We start from the raw sequence: 16,846 nt of genomic DNA on the forward strand, positions 1-16,846 counted from the left end.
ATTAAGTGGGCTTACATATTCAGTGAAACAATTGCATTGATGAGCTATTTTGTAAGTGGGCTAAATCAAGTGATTCATTTATGCAAAGCCCGTAGACTTTAACAAGAAGGTATGGGGCTTAATGAGTGGATACCACATTTTGGCCCATATAGGCTTAATGGGATCCTATTAGGTCAAAATATAAAGGTTCCTAGGTTATGGTTCCCAATATGTTAAATCATCCAGCCACCCTCCTTGCTCAACCCCATTAGAGTCAAAGAGCTAAGAAAACCTAATGAAGAAGGAATGATTTAATTGAGGAAAACCACACCTGTCGACCAAGCATTCATTCATCACTCATTCCGCAAGGGTTCAACTGCTGCGATGGATACAGGTATTTACATTCAAACCTCCTTGATAACTACAGCATGATATATTTGGGGTGCAACGTGGCTTCTTGTTCTCGTATATTGTTTGTCATTGGTATGTTTCTACAAGAGCATGATTCTACAAGTTTAGGATTGGTATGTTTTTCTTTTACACCGCCCACCTCTGCCTCTGCCTTTGCCGCCGCCCACAAACACTACTTTTGCTTTACAAATATTACAAACAAGACACATCTCCTTCGAATTGCTTGGAATGATAGAAAGTTAATAAATAGAGGGTGTTCTTGTCTCTTTAAAAGTCTGAAGCACCAACCACGAAAAGTGTAGTTTCTTCCAAGTTCCAGTGCTGGATCCTAATGTCTCGTCAACTCAACAACAAAAACCTCCGACAAATAAGCAAATCAGTCGCTCTGTAGCATAAACTCTGAAGTAGATTCATCAGGGGGAAAATGAATAACTGGTCTGGAACAAAATGAACCAAGGGAACTTGACAGAACTCTTGGAATTCACATTTACAGGCTGTCTTTGTGTGAAGATGAGAGAGGATGAGGACCCACACCACCTTGTTTCATCTTATTGTATAGGTGACATTGTCCAGATTGTGCGACGAAGGACCAGTCTTCTGTGTCTGTTTCTCGACTCAATCAATCTTGTTGTAGTCTGTTTGTTTTCTGGGTTCATCGTTTCTCTTGTCTATATTCCAAAACAATCTCAAAAATCAGTAAGACAAGGCAAAGCTTAGAATTAGCTTCCTGACAAATCTGCCATAGAAACTCTTCAGAGCTCAGGGTTGACATACAATTGAATCAACTGACAATTGTGGGCGGAGGCAAAGGCGGAGGTGGGCGACCGATTGATGTTGTGGGAGATGGGCGGAAGTGGGCAACAGATTGGCATTGTCGGAGGTGTTTATCTTCTTCTTATTCTCTCTCTCCTTCCCACACAGTACTGAAGGCCGAAATAGTTTGGAGAGGAAGAAAATGAACAATATTTTTGCCCTTCCTTGATATATTTTATAAAAAATTATCTTATTTTAAAAATTTTATTAAAAATTTTATTTTTATTAATATTAGGGTCCAAAAGTTGCCCTTACCATAATCTCTTGATTAAAATATGGATTAAACGATGAATACACCATAGTTGAATTCTTTGAATATATGGTATACTTTCAAAACAACTAGAAGTTGTATTTGGATGGTGGATTGCAAGTTCCAATTGATTTTTATGCATGTGTGTAAATTATTAATATTAGAGAAGTTCTATTTGGATGGTGGATTGCAAGTTCCAATTTATTAATATTAGAGAATCTGGATTGCAAGTTCCAATTTATTAATATTAGAGAAGCTGGATTACAAGTTCGAACTGATTTTTATGCATGTGTAAATTATTAACCTCCCCCAGTTTTTTAATAAATGCTTTAATTCCCTTGTTCTATGACCTCCTCAGAAAAACACCCTTTACATTTGTAAGTAATTACATATACACCCTTTTCATTAATATGTTAGGGGCGGAACCTGTAAAATTACTTTTATGCCCCAACATGTCTTAATAGCTAAAGTGGTTGAAACAAAGACATTGTTTCAGCCACTTTTATTATCGAGTGGCTACTTTAGTCTTTTACCGAAAATACTTTAAGGGCCTGTTTGGTGTATCTTTTCGCACGGTCTTTCGGTTGTTTACAAGCCGCGAAGACCGATTTTCAATCTATTTTTGTTTGGCATGCGAAATGTCTAGTCGCCTAAAGACGGAACATCGAAAAGACGTGAAAAGCTCATTTTAGGCTGATTTCGGGAAGCTCCAAATGAAGCTTCTCGCGTCTTTTGCATTTTAATCTTGTGCGAAAAGATGTGAAAGGACATGCAAAAACATGTATGTATGCCAAATGTGCTTCGGCCTGCTAAGATCTTCATGCAAAAGCTTAATACGTATTTTACATGTCAGAATTACCACAAGATCTTCTCAAAAAGACATCCCAAACGAACCCAAAAATCATGGTCACATCAATCAAAACCAAGGACAAACATCCATAATAGGTATGTACCTAGCTTATTTATGACATTTGGATGAAGGGTTTTTCAAACTAAGCGGAAAACATAACCGGCCAATATAAGTAATTTGTACGGAAACTTTTTTCTCTTTTTTTCTTTTTTTTTGGGGGGGGGGGGATTAGAAAGACCCCCCTACTATGGGGTAAGTGCTAGCTACCCTCCTAAATTTTCATTTGCAACAAATACCTCCTCTATATGTTAATTTCAAAAAATATTCTCATTTAGATTTTAATTTTTTTTTTAAATCTCAAAATTACTTTTTTCTTATTTATTTAAATGATTTATGATTCAATTAGTTTTCTAAATATAATAATGAAATCCTCTTGGCTGCTCTAATAGATCCTTACATATTTCTAACTGAATCCAATATTCAAATAAAATGGTAGAGGTTATTAATTTATGGTTTATTTAGTTTTTCTTGATTTATTGGAGAAAGCAGTGGATAATTTTTATATTTTTAGATGAATAGAGACATTCATGCCAGTGAAATGAAACACGAATTTAAAACTTATTTTCTATGTTTGTGAAATGATTCTTGTTATTTTAGCTGATTTCATTTAAAGAAAATGGAAGTATTTTTTAGGCCAATTAGGGTTTAAGAGAAAAGTGGAGGGAAAAAGAAAATGTGGAAACTTCTAATGGATATTTTGGTAATTTAATATATTTCATAATTTGTCTATCTTAGTCAAGGGTATTTGTCAGAAAGTGAAAGTTCAGGGAGTCTTTGTTGCAAATGAAAATTCAAGGGGTGTCATCACCGACCCCAATAATAATAGGGGGTACCTTTTTTAAGCGCTTAAAGCTAATTCCATCCAAATATAAATAAGTTTGGTTCAACTACAATTTACATGAAAGTGTTTTGACTAAAAATTCAGTGATTCGGGGTTTGGTGAAAGAATGTCGACTCTACATCAAGCTAGATCTTTTCTACTCCTGCCTTATATCAAGGCATACACACTAACCATTGAAAAAATATCAAAATTCACTAGGTGGTCTAATTGGTTAAAAACTCCATCCACTATCACATTTGAGCATTTGACCAATCAAGATTCAATGTGTCTGAATGAAAGTTATGTGTAAAATAGAGCAAGTTCGAGCGTGTCCCTATGGCGTTTTATGCAAATAGAGTATATAGAGTATCTCTTTGCATGAAAGTTACGTGTCCGAGTGACACAACACGTGTCCATGTGGTGTTTCTCCCCACTTGCTGTCTTCCTGCTACCTGCCTCTCTTTCTCTCACTCTCTCTTCTTTCTCTCTCTTCTCTTTCTCTCGTTTGTCTTCTCTCTCGCCATGGATTCTTGGGAGGGGATCTAAATATTGGGTTTCAGATCTGTGACAATTCCGTTAGACGGTTTGGGGTTTTCTGTGTTGGAGAAAGTCCACTTATTTAAGATTCATTTTATAGAATTTATTGACTTTTTTTTATCGCTCTGTTTAGGGTTTTCGATTAATCTGGGAATTGAATCTTTTGGTTTTCAGTATATTGGTTTGGGCGTTAGTGATTTACCTCTGAATAATGTGCATGCTAAATTAATCATCGTTCCAGTATTTGTGAAACATTCTGCTTTTCAACCATGGCAGCATTATCTTCAGAGACATGATCTCCTTTTGGTGATTCAGTAATTATATTTTATCATTGGTATTTAGTTGTCTTGAAGTTGTTATGGTCATGGAATAGGAGATGATAATTAATGGTGAATTTAACCTTCTTTTTAGATTACACAAGTCTTGAAAGGGAGTTATAGAATACAAGGACCTGTAGATGAGATAGAACATGACAATCAGAAGAATACGGTGAGACATCACTGACACTGATAGGGTAATTTCAAGTTTGGATAATCTCATCTATTTGTTTATGTTTTAGCATCTTCAGTTGCATCCAAATGGCATCATGCAACGTTTCATTTTAATTGTACTTCGTTTCATGTCGGCATCATTTAATTGCCTTCTTTTCTTTTTCTTTTTTCTTTTTGTGAAAATGTGAACTCCAACAATGAGAATGATAGATCTCGTGACTGTTAAGTAGGTAATTGTCATTTGTCAATGTCACCGATATTCTTGAGATTATTTTTGTTTATTTTTTTACCGGTTTTATGAGTGTTTCGAATTTAAAGTTAAGCAGAACATTCATGAGTAATTCTTTTCCTATGAATTAGGTAGGAAGTTTAAATGTCTGATCTGCAATGCATGGGTAGTTGGACTTCTAGTATGAATCAACATGGTTAATACCACTCGAGAGAAATTGGCCTACAAGTGTGCAACAGATTAAAAAAGCTCAACCATGTTGGTAAGCTTTACTCTGTTTATGTTTGTTCTAGCTCTCCCCTCCTCTTCATTTCCCCCCTTGATTATCATTATTGGCTATCCGAGGTGTCTATATTAGGGTGCTGTTTTGCTTTCATTTTTATTTCTATTTTTTTGGTTGATTACAATTCACGCATTCTTATATAAGTGCTATCTAGCATCAAGATTAATGTAGTAAGCTTATTTATTTATTTTTAGCAAACTACACACATCTTTTAAGATTGGATGAATGAAACATGCTCGGTTTATTTTGGCCGATGCTTTTTTACTAATAAGGTCTATTTCTTAGTTTCGCTGATCAGAAGAGATATCTCTTAGTTTCGTTGATCATAAGAGATATCTCTTAGTCTCCAATTAAGTTTACCCTAATTTCTACTCCTTTATTATTTAATCCATATTGCATATATTCTGCTTATGTTCTGGTTATTTAAAAGCCCTTTGTCTCTAAGGAATTTATCCATAATCATATATAATTTTATTTTATGAATTATCCGTAACTATTATTTGTGAAAATTATTAAATTAACAAAAATCTATGATAATTATTTCAATTTACCACACTTATCATTAATTTATTGCAATGATAAAAAAGATTGATAAATAAAAAATAATAAGAGTAATTTTTAAAATATTTTTTTGTTGCTTTTGTAATTTGATAATTATGGAAATTCTAGTATTATAGTAATTTTGTTATTCACGAATTATTTTAAAAATTTCAAAATTCTGTAAAATTTACAACAACGATTATCATTATATTATTTGTAATAACTAACAGTAAATTATTCTTAGTTATGGGTGAATTTTTAAAATCTATTGAAATTGTAAGAATTATTTGTTTCAAAATTAGTTTTTACCAATTTTGTATAAGTTAATCTCATTAAAAAATATAAATAATAACATAAAAATGTGGATCCCTTCACCAAAAATGTGAAGTATTTAGATACCCTGGACATTGGGGCTGTCTTTTAATCATCTTGTCTTTTTAATCTAATTCTAACATGGTTCCAGGCATTGATTTGCTCGGTTGTGCTGTTGATCGTTGCAGTTCTTCTTGTTTTTTTAACTAATGGTGCTTCAGTTTCACCAATGCTTCTTACCTTTGTATTATCCCAGTTCCAAAAGAAGGCCCTTTCATTTGAAATTAGAACTTTAACCAAGAAGATGATAGAGTAATGGAAAGTTGAAGTTTGGTGTTTTCCTCTATTGCATGTTGCATGCTGTTGGATCAATTTAAGTAGAGATGCATTCAGGGAATCAGTGTTAGCAAAATAAATTGGATATAAATTTTAATTTATTTTAAGTAACTTTTTTTTTTCTAAGATACTTTCACTAAAAAAATAACTTGTCAACTTCTTTGTGTTTTTTCTATACAATAATTTCATTTCTCCAAGCCCCTGCAATGCAGGGGTCCCTCCGCTAGTTTTTATGAATTTTGATTAGTTAGTGCACAACTTGGATTAAAGCACAAGTGTAGGAGATGCTGATTGGCTTTAGATTGCCTAGTGAGCCAATTGGTGAGCTGCAGGCTTTAGGGGAGTATTGAATAGTGGTAGTAGTGATGCAATTTAAGATGCTTCTAGAGTATGCAATGAGTGAACCAGGATCAAAATATCAATACTAGGCATATCATATCAATACTTCTAGTGTATGCAATGGGGTTTTCAAAGGTTGAGATTAAAATAAAGGATGAATATCAGTTTGTATTGACAGACCAATACCTAATTTTGATCGTTGGAGTGAACAAATATGCAAAGGAGGATGGTTGTTCTCCAAAAGAGTGACAATAAAAAACAACATAAGCTAAGTTTGGGAGTGCTTATTCTAATAAACACTCGCGAAATTTTGGTGAAAAAGCACTTATTTCAAATAAGGGTAATATAGGTGTTTTCAAAATGATGTGCCGTGTTTATCTTATTCAATTCCCCACTTGCTGTCAAAAACTTCAACTTCTCTGACAACAACCACTTGAAGTTTGGCAGTGCCTAGCACTAGTCCTCAATATGCAGAGCAATAGAAGTCTTGGTAGGCTCCTTCAAATTGGTTATAACTTCTAATATAAGATTGCCCAACATTTATGATGCATTTTTTTCAGGCCTACAATCTGCAACGTGTCAACACTAAAGATTGCAAGAGGCTTGGCATTAACAATTTCTTCATCACTTTGAACCACTGTATTGAGTGTCATTGGCTTATGATCATGTTTTGGGATATGTTGGCTCCTTTTAAATGCTAATCTAGCCTTTTCCTTGGATTCCCACCCATTTGCCATGAAAACTTGTTCTCCACTTGCCTTGTCCTTCATATCCACATTTGAATGCAAAGCCTAGACACCATTGATTCCGGATGTTTTAGTATAGTGCGCCATTTGTTTCTTAATCCCAACCTTTAGGACAGTTCCTTGTTTTGAGGTCCACTTCTGATTTGGAGCATCAATCAGGAAAAGCCCTAAAATCTTTTAGGTCTACCCACTAACATATTAAACAGTTAGTGAAGTTGTTTTCTTTTTGGTTGTTTTTGAAAATTGAAATAAAATAAAGGGTAAAAGAGTCACAAAAGTTCATTTTAAAACTTAAAGGTATGTTTTAGTCTTTTACCCTAATAATTTTGTCTTGTTATAAATAAAATGTGTACAATATTATATACATGATCCAATCATGAGTGAACATACTAACTGAGGGGTGGCGGTACATTAACCAGTTTGTTTCAGCAGTGAAGAGGACTTGAATCCCACTACCACTATCTTCGGGAAAGGGGTTATGAAGGGAGCTCGCATTCTGTGAACCAGTGGGTTCATGGGAAGCGTGAACCCACCAACCAGAATCGAACACGTCTCCTCATTGAATTAAGAGAAATCTAACGGAATTGCTTTGTTAACTATGGTTGAAACCACACTTTTGGACCTCCTCTCTCATTCGAACTCTCCCCCATCGTCTCTCACCATACATGGCCAGAACATCGGTAAGTTTATCTCTTATTCTCTTCCTCCTCCTCTCCCTACTTTCTTTGTAGTATATATTTCCCCTGATTGGATCAACTTCCTAAATTTCAGTTCCAGACATGGTGATGGACACCCGACAATCCAGCAACTTCTAAAGAAAAACAGAGTAGGCTAGCAAAGTATATTGATAGAAATCTGCCAGCAATAGTTTCGTCATAGCAGTCGGCACCAGCTTGGTCACAACAGTCGATAGAAATGAGAGAATAAAAAGAGAAAATAAGAAGGAGAGGAGGAAGAGAATAAGAAGAAGAAGAGTTTGACATCGAAATACATATTACTTGTTTTTCTGAATGATTTTAGATGACCACCAGTTGATTTTTTTTCTGCTGCTAGTAGATTTTACATTTAACTTCACGAGCTCCGGTTGATTTCTTACCGTCACCAATAGATTTTACATTGATTTCATGAATGTCGGTTTGCAATGAGATCGCCGGTGAGCTTTTGGACTATAGCTCGGTGGAGATACAAAAGAAGAAGAAGAAGAGTTTGACATTGAGATACAAATTCATTGAAAGCCCATTAACAAACAGATAACAGACCACTCTATTTCAATCTTCTCTTTAATTTCTTTTAATTTCTACTGATGAAGAAATATTATCAGCAGCAACAGGCTGCTGCAATGAAGAAGATAAAATTTGAGATTTGAGAAGATTGGTGCGTGCACAAATCTACGCACAACTGCACGCCGGTTGAATCTTGTCACTGATGGTCTGTAGAAAGGAAGAAGATAAGATTTGAGAAGAATAATGGGGTTTCAAGGAAAAGGAGAAGGGGTGCTTACCGCCTGAGTACACGCCGTGGAAATTCAGTGAAACAGTGAAGAATGCCACCCGTGGTCTTGTTAACGGGATTCTTCATGTTAATTAAAATAATGGAATAAAGAGAACCGAAGAGGGTGACGTGCACGTCTCCTAAGGGTTCACACGCCCCGTGAACCGAAGGGTTCACTGAATCCAAGGATAATCCACTCACACTGCCACCAGTTGCTGATATGTTTTGATTGGATTATGTAGCATACTATATTCACCTTATTTGTACCATATCAAGAACGATTTCGATTTGCTACAAACATAATGTGTACATCAGAATGCAGATCCCAACAAAAAAGCATACATTAACTATCCATTCACTTTGGCTTATACATCTATGAGTATCTCCTCTCATTGCTCGAGCAATGAGATGATTCCACATCAAAGAGTGGACCATGTGAAATTCATAGTGAACCTTAATAAAAAGAGAATACTCTGTTCACTACAAAATGTTGCCACATCTCATACAAAAGAAGGGTTCATCTATCATATGGAAAAATGATATCAGAAAAATAACTGTCCAATAAATTGGAATCATAAACATGATAATGAATCAGGTATCATTTATCAAAATTGAACTTTGATTAGTCAAAACTCTTTTCATATCGCATCTTTCCTATATCATAGATTTTCCCCAAATTACAATCACACATGGAGAAAAACTATAATGTCTCCATAGATTACATTAAAGAGATGTTTCTGATGCACGGCTATAAAGTTAATGTGTGTGGCTGTGTGCAACATATTACGAGTGGAGCTATAATGTGGGCCAGGACACTGTCAGGTCAACACAGCTCAACATGATAGGGGTTGTGTCTGGCATGACACTGTTGCTACAATTCCAGACTAGGTTAAGGCACAACATGGGAATCTGGGTCATGTTGGGCCTACGTTGCGGACAGGACCGGGCCTCCAAGGCACGACCCAACACAACCTAGCTATAATACCCCTTAATAGCCCTTAATAGCTATAAACCACTAATAGGGGGTATTTATGTGTTTGGACCATGGGGGAAAATGACTTAAATGCCCCTTGACAATTATAACAACTAGCTAGTTTAGGGGGTCTTTAAGTCAAATAACATATAACCCTAAAAATGATCAAAATACACTTCCCAACAGTCATAAATAACTAGTTTTGGAGGGTACTTTGGACAAATTAATCCCCAAATTCATATAATTACCCCTACTACCCTCCCTCATTCTCACCACAACAACTCTCATACTATGTTACATACTTTAATACTCTATTACTCACTATAATGTACATGCTCTCATATTTTTAACTCTTTTATTTTTCTCAATTTTATTTTTTATTTCAGTTTCCAAGTTTCAACAAGGAAGAGCTTGTTTCAATTGTTCCAAGTTTACAAATCAAATACTGCAATTTGCCAAATTGGGGACCTAGGAGGCTTAGAGAGCTTCATTGGTTGAAATCAAGGATAACAACGGTTGGACTGAGTAAGCAACAGTTAAATTTATTTATTTTTCTAAATTTTAATTTTCATTACAATGCCTAACTCTTCCCCAAATCCTTTTCCTTTTGTTGATGAAGTCCAATCTCAATATGACAACATCGAAAATATCAATGCCATTAAAAGTAATGCTGCTCCATATATGGCTTCTATTATTGGTGCTACTACCAAGTAATGCCAAGTCCTTGCTCTAGTAAGAGGACAGACTATGTTTGAGATTGAGAAAATCCTTGGAAAGGGAAGAAGAGTAGTTTGCAAAAAAAAGTGGAGACATGATTTCAGGCTTTCAGTTGCCAAAACAATGGTAGCACTGCATTTGTTTAGATACATGGAATCTCACCTTAAATAAGGAAGAGGGGAAGCAACTTGAATGATCAATCTTTGGAGATATGCATCTACTTGAAGGATTGGCTAGATGCAAAAGATATGCTACAAGACAAAGGAGGACATCACACCTCAACTAATAGTTTACCAAATGCAGATGATGGACATGAAACTTGAAAAAGTGTTTAATCCAGTATTTTTTTTTTGTACTTGTAATTTTTCATGCTCAATTTTATTTGAGAATTATTTATAATATTTTCCAATAATCCAATCCAATTGTAATTTTTATCTTCAATTTTATCATTTTATTAATTCAACTCCATTGTATTATTTTTTCAATGCAATCTTTAATTTTTAATGTACATTAAATTTAAAATAAAACAAAATTTTAACAATTTTGTCCAACTTATTGTCTATTGTTCATGTTAATTTTATGCTATTATGTGTTATTTTTTAATTTAAAAAAATTGGAAAAGAAAAAAATAGACTTAACCCGAGCCCAGTCTGCCATAGCCCGATTCCATCAAGCCTAGCATGGCACATATGGCATCTAGGCTACCTTCAATCCGTGTCATGCCGATAGCCCACATTATAGGTCGGAGTGCAAAGAGTTGAGGAAGAAAATTAAAAAAACAACTTTCTATGTTTGTTTGGCCACTCCTCTACCTCCAACAAGCCTTATAAATAATTTCTTTTAGGCTTCTTGTTTTTCATCCCAAGTTGTGATTTCTCTTAGGTGGCATTTGATAAATCAGAAATCTAAAATCTGAAAAGCTAAAAAGATATTAAAAGTGTATGAAATCTGAAAAGAGGCATAGATGCTTTTCTACTTTTTAGAGGTCCTGAATAGATAAAGTTGTTTGTGTTGGATCAACCCTTCAACATCTAAAATTCCCTGATTTTACTATTTTACCCTTAAAAAGCTAAACATACTATTTGGTAATTTGAGTTCAATTTGTAGTATTTTATAAAAAATAATTAATAATTAATAAAAATTTAAAATAATTAATAATTAATAAAAACAAAAATTATAAAAATAAAAAAAAATAATTTATTAAAATAATAATAAAATCGGAAAGTACGTATAAATTTATAAGTTAAAAATAAATTATTAAGAATTAAAATAATAATAAAAATAGTAATAGAGTCTATGAAGCAATTAAAATATTTAATAATTAGCAAGTTAATATCTTTAAAACTATTAAATTATTTACTTATTAATAAAAATTAAAATAATTAATAATTAATTTTACATCAATTGTAGCAGTGTTCTATTTTACATTGTCGCAACGGTGTTTTGTTTTACATTAGTTGTAGAGGCAGAGAATGGGGCAGAGACGACGACAGTGGTCGGGAGTAGAGAGAGAGAAAGGGGGGGGGGAGGGAAATGGAACGACTAAGAGTTGTAGGGGATTCGATCAAATGGCTCAAGTGGATAAAGACAAGACCGCCACTATTGAAAGTTGTAGCGGTGGTAGCAGGAAGACAAGGGAGAGAGAGAGAGGAAATCGAACAACTAAGAGTTGTAGTGGATTTGATCAAATGGCTCAAGTGGCTAAAGACAAGACAACTGCTATAGAGAGTTGTAGTGGTAGTGGTGGAAAGACAGGGGAGAGAGAGAGATCGAACATATGAGAGTTCAACTAGCTAAAGACAAGGGTCACCACCGCTGTTGAGAGCTGTAGTGGCAGTAGCAGGAAGACATGAGAGAGAGAGAATGGGATTTGGTATATGTTTTTCTTTTTGACGAGTTCTTCATCGCTGGCAACTATAGGGTTTCTTTGAGTTCTCCATCGCCATCTCCCTTTTCGTTCGATGGTAACGAATTGAATTGGTTTCAATAAATAGGGGTATAATATGTCATTATTGAATATTGAGGATATTTCAAACTTTTGGCCAGGTTTGAAACGCATCTGACTATGTTTAGTGCCTGGCTTGGGTCTTACGATTTTCAAATCAGAAAATACATTTCAAATTCCAAATTCAAACTCAAAAATAAGTGGTGTCTGAAAAAACAACATTCTCAAACTTTAGAGGTCTGAAAAAATGTTATCAAAGCCACCTCAATCTCAAAACCACAACTATTCTTCTCGTAGTGTTTAATAACAATGTCTGGGCGTAAAGTAGATATTATTCTTTAACACACTGGGCGTGTTTTGTACTATAAATTTTGCAATAAAATATAGTGGTCGGTACCAACTTAAACCTATTTGAACTACTTTATGATGTAAACTATCATACTCGAACTCTCCTCCAACCCTTAAAAAAAAATGAAATTGTTTATTTTTCTTTAAAAATTATGTAATAGAATCACATTTTCTTGTTCAACTTCAAACCCCCCCCGCAAAAAAAAAATTCCGCCACTGCCCCAGGACAAGGAAAAGGACCACCAGTACATTTAATAATCAAGGCTATTTCTTGTTTCACCTACTATAGACATTCTTACCTACATATTACCAGCTGAATCGTGGATCATTAGAGATATGGGCTGTGAACCAGGCCCAACATTAACATGGGACCCACTTCAATTGCGTGATCCTTCCTAGTCGTTGATCTGTTCATTCCATCATGATCCATCTAATACTACAGTTACCTTATCTGATGAAAACTGCACAAATAGATAGTTAAATAGTTTAGGTTGGAAAATCGCTTCTGACGCTCATCCAAACTCTACTCTGTTTGAATTATTCTATGTGCACTGTACTCTACTACTCTATATAAGGCCAGAGTCAGATTCCTGTAGCTACAACCTACAGCAGAAACTCGGACTTAAAGCGATACAAGGAGCAGAGAAGAGAGAGAAAGAAAATGAGGTTGGTCGCAGCTGTTTTGCTTGTGATCATGGTAGCCATTGCTGTGTGTTGCGTTGCAGCTGATGGGTCACGCCAAAAAGATGGTGGGGTGGTTCTTCCCCGGAAACTGATGGGCCGGAAGGGCTGGAATGAGACGGACTCAGAGCAGCTCCAACGGAAATTGCACGAAGAGGATGATGATGACGATGAAGAGGATGATGATCATGATGATGAGGAAGACCATGATCATGATGATCATGAGCATCATGAACATGAACATGACCATGACCATGATGAACATGAGCATGACGACGACCATGATGAACACGATTGTGATGACAAAGATGATGATAATCACCATGAGCATGAACACGATCATGACCATGACCATGACCATGACAGCGACCATGAGCACGACCATGACAGCGACCATGAGCATGACCATGATCACCATGACCATGACAGTGACCATGATCATAGCCGTGAGTATGACCGTGAGTATTATCATGATCGCACATACTGGGAAGGTGGAGATGGTCATAGACACAATGGGCATGGCGAGGGTGAGTTTGATCGCCAGAGGCCACCATTGATGTTCTATGGGCGTGCGACCAAGGGATCAAAGCTTGTCCTCTGGGTGCTACTTCTCTTCATAAGCCTGCCCTGTTGGGTGGCATTTATGTCTTAACATGTGAAAATCCAGCGTGGCAACTGAATTCCATTCACCCTCTGTGACTAGTCCTCTCCCCCTATAAATCACATTCTACCTGTGAATTTAGTATCAATTTACGGTCAGATGCATTCCCCTGTACTTTGTGCCCAGTAAATTCTGAGTGGCTGATTTAGCGATTAGCGAATTTGTTTTTCAAAAATCCAGGGTTACTTTTGTCTTTTAATACATTTTTAACCGTGTAAATGAATTGTGTGTATCTCTAGGGCAACATCGTAGAATTTGCGTCTGTCTATAAAATGCATCTCTTTCTCGACAAGAGAGGCAGAAACGAAGTGGAGCTCGGGGAAGAGTCGTCGGTCTGGGGTTTCTCCTTTCTTTTTCTTCACCGAAGATTCGTACTGTGTATCATTCTTTGATTTGATACAGAGAGGAGAGAACTCTGTACTGCGTTGTATGGTAGGCAGATTGTCTTAGTGGATCTAGACCGTTCTCTTCGATGGATACTGTGGGATGATGAATATCTTGTGCGAACGCAGCATCATTCGATGCGATGAGCGGCACTTTCCACACGAGATTTCTGACTACCTTTTTTTTCCTTACTTTTTTCGATTATTTCTTCTTCTTCTTTCGTTGGGCAACTGTAGCCGGTTGGAAATTTTGGGATTTTTGTTATTTTAGTAGGTGTTAGACGAATGCTCATGAATTTCATGCAAGTGAGGAACAAATTAGAACTTTATTGCGAGAAAATCTAGTGTTTGTAGTGGGAGATGGAGAGGGGTTATATTGTTGGTTCAGGCATCAACAGGATGCTGGCTTTTGCGATGAGATTTAGGGTTTGTAGTGAGAAAGTAGGGTTTTTCTGTTGAGGAATTTAGGGAAAGTGAGTAATGTTGCTGGAGCAGACGGCGATGTTGGGGTTTCAGGATTGGGAGACGTTGGAGTTTGGAACTCAGCAATTAGGGCAAAAAATCTAGGTTCTAATTTTAATCTACAGCTTAAATGTGTCGTCTTTTTAACAGAAAACACCAACCGGGTATGTCTAATGATCAAGGACTTTTTACAAAAAAGAAAAAACTTAATGGAGTTTAATTAATTGACAAAATCGATGATGTTTTCAAAATAATGTTCAAAGCAAGTCATTTTTTGAGGACCTTTTGAAGAAACTTGGGAAGTTTGGAGACATGGAATCGCTTCTATGGATAAATGGATTAAAGGCCTTATTTCATTGTCGTCAAATCGCAGAACCAGATCAGGCTCACCACTGGGCACTAATCCAAGATATCGATTGAACTAGAACAACAGATCTCTTGGTGGGTGTTCTCTTTCTTTTATGTATTTCAAATTCAAATATTTCACGACGTTTATTTCAAAAACTCGTGAATTCTTTAATAAAAGGGGAAGAAATGTAGTAGACGCTGCATATTGCAGCCATTGATCGGTGAGATGGGTGAAGCCCAAGGTATTGACGTCTTTCACTCTGAACCGTAGGAATATTACATTCTGATTGGTATTATTCTTTGAGCATGAAATTGATTTTATTCAACCATTCATTAAAAAATGTTTTTTGGAAAAAGCTAAACAGTGACTAACCAAGTTTAACCAAATTTATGCAAAACACAAATACAAATATGTACTGTATAAATATATACAAAATAATATAAAATACAACGTTTTACGCTCTACAAATTTATATTCATACTCCTTCCAAACTGGACAAGAGGTGCAGTCGTGGCAGCGGAACGGAAAAGGGGCCCTTGGGCTGGTGAGTGCGGGATCTTGCCTTCCTCTGATCTCAAATCACTCACTGCTTTATTCTCTTACCAAATGGGAACTGGGAAGCAAAGCCATTCTAAAAACAACGTAGGGAGGCAAATTGGGGAGGTAAGTGATAATGGTGAAACATAACCAATAAATCTTCCAGGGGAATTAAAGGGCAATTAATTTTATTTTACAAACTCACGAGATTGAACATTTTTTCTGAAACATCACCGATCTTGTGAATAAATGAAACTTTGTTATTATTATTTTTTTTTGTAAAAAGCCCAATAATCACATATAGCATGAATATGGTTTCTTTCTAATATATTTTCCTTTCGGCTTTCAGTTCTCAATAAAAAAGAAGAAAGGTATATCTATCGATCTAATATCCAATCGGGTAATACTATGTTTTTACATAGGGATAGACCCATTAGGCCATTACTCTAGCTTGAGAATTCTTATACATTTAGTCTCACTACTCAAATCATGGTCGTGTAGAGGCTATAGGGAGAATGGTTGTGTAGAGGGTATCAATCCCTTACTGTGACAGCAGTGAACCCCTTTTTATAATAGCATGAAGCCCTGAATTAATATACTTTTTCTTTTTATCTATTTTTAAATAGTTATAATGGCATTATCTTTTAGATTTCTTCTATTTTATTTATTCAACTAGTGGGACCCGTGCGATGCATAAGATTTGTTAAGTTAAAGATAAACAATAGAAATATGTAAGAGTATATAATTGTCTTATATAATAATAATAATTAATAATCATTTATATTTTATATACTATTTTTAATAATTTGTTTATCAAATTTAGGGATGGCAATTTTCTCCATTTCCCCAATTTCTATAAGGATTTGCCTCAAATGGGGCGGGGGATGATTTCCCCCTGCGGGGATAGAGACGGGGAAATTTTCATCCTCGTTGGCGGGGGTGGGGAGAGCACTCCCTGCCTCGCGTGGACCCTGATCCCCACCCCATATATATGTATATATATGCATACGTTTATATATGTATATATGTACACATACGTCTATACGTTAATATTTTTAAAAATATGGTTGAATATGTTTGAATCTTTTCTAATAGGATTGTAAATTTTAATTATTTTATTTTTATTTTTTAAATAAAATAAAAACAAAATATAATGGTTGACATTATAAAGAATCATGAGGAGTAGGGATGGGGACGAGGACGTGGATGGGGATCGTCCCCGCCCCTCCCCGTTGCCATTCCAAATCAAACTAATGAAACTGAACAACCTGATTTTTTAGTAGTTCCAATCGGCTTTGCTTCA

General features: G+C 35.6%; 1 long non-coding RNA gene and 1 pseudogene across 3 annotated transcripts; one reads left to right on the forward strand and one right to left on the reverse strand.

Moving 5' to 3' along the window:
* The first annotated feature begins 3,645 nt into the window (after positions 1–3,645).
* Positions 3,646–8,839, forward strand: LOC148803554 (uncharacterized). 3 transcript variants are annotated; one of them, XR_016076618.1, is made up of 5 exons: positions 3,646–4,054; positions 4,132–4,209; positions 4,572–4,702; positions 7,416–7,676; positions 7,768–8,839. It is a non-coding gene; the product is annotated as an uncharacterized LOC148803554 (long non-coding RNA). The 3 variants fall into 3 exon arrangements; XR_016076613.1 differs by having other exon boundaries at positions 3,646–4,034; XR_016076617.1 differs by having other exon boundaries at positions 3,646–4,026.
* LOC148803555 (telomere repeat-binding factor 1 pseudogene) lies at positions 5,727–7,374 on the reverse strand (annotated as a pseudogene).
* Positions 8,840–16,846: the final 8,007 nt, after the last annotated feature.

Source organism: Nelumbo nucifera, chromosome 1 (assembly GCF_055504915.1).
Source record: "Nelumbo nucifera cultivar China Antique chromosome 1, China Antique-T2T, whole genome shotgun sequence".
Lineage (NCBI taxonomy): Eukaryota > Viridiplantae > Streptophyta > Magnoliopsida > Proteales > Nelumbonaceae > Nelumbo > Nelumbo nucifera.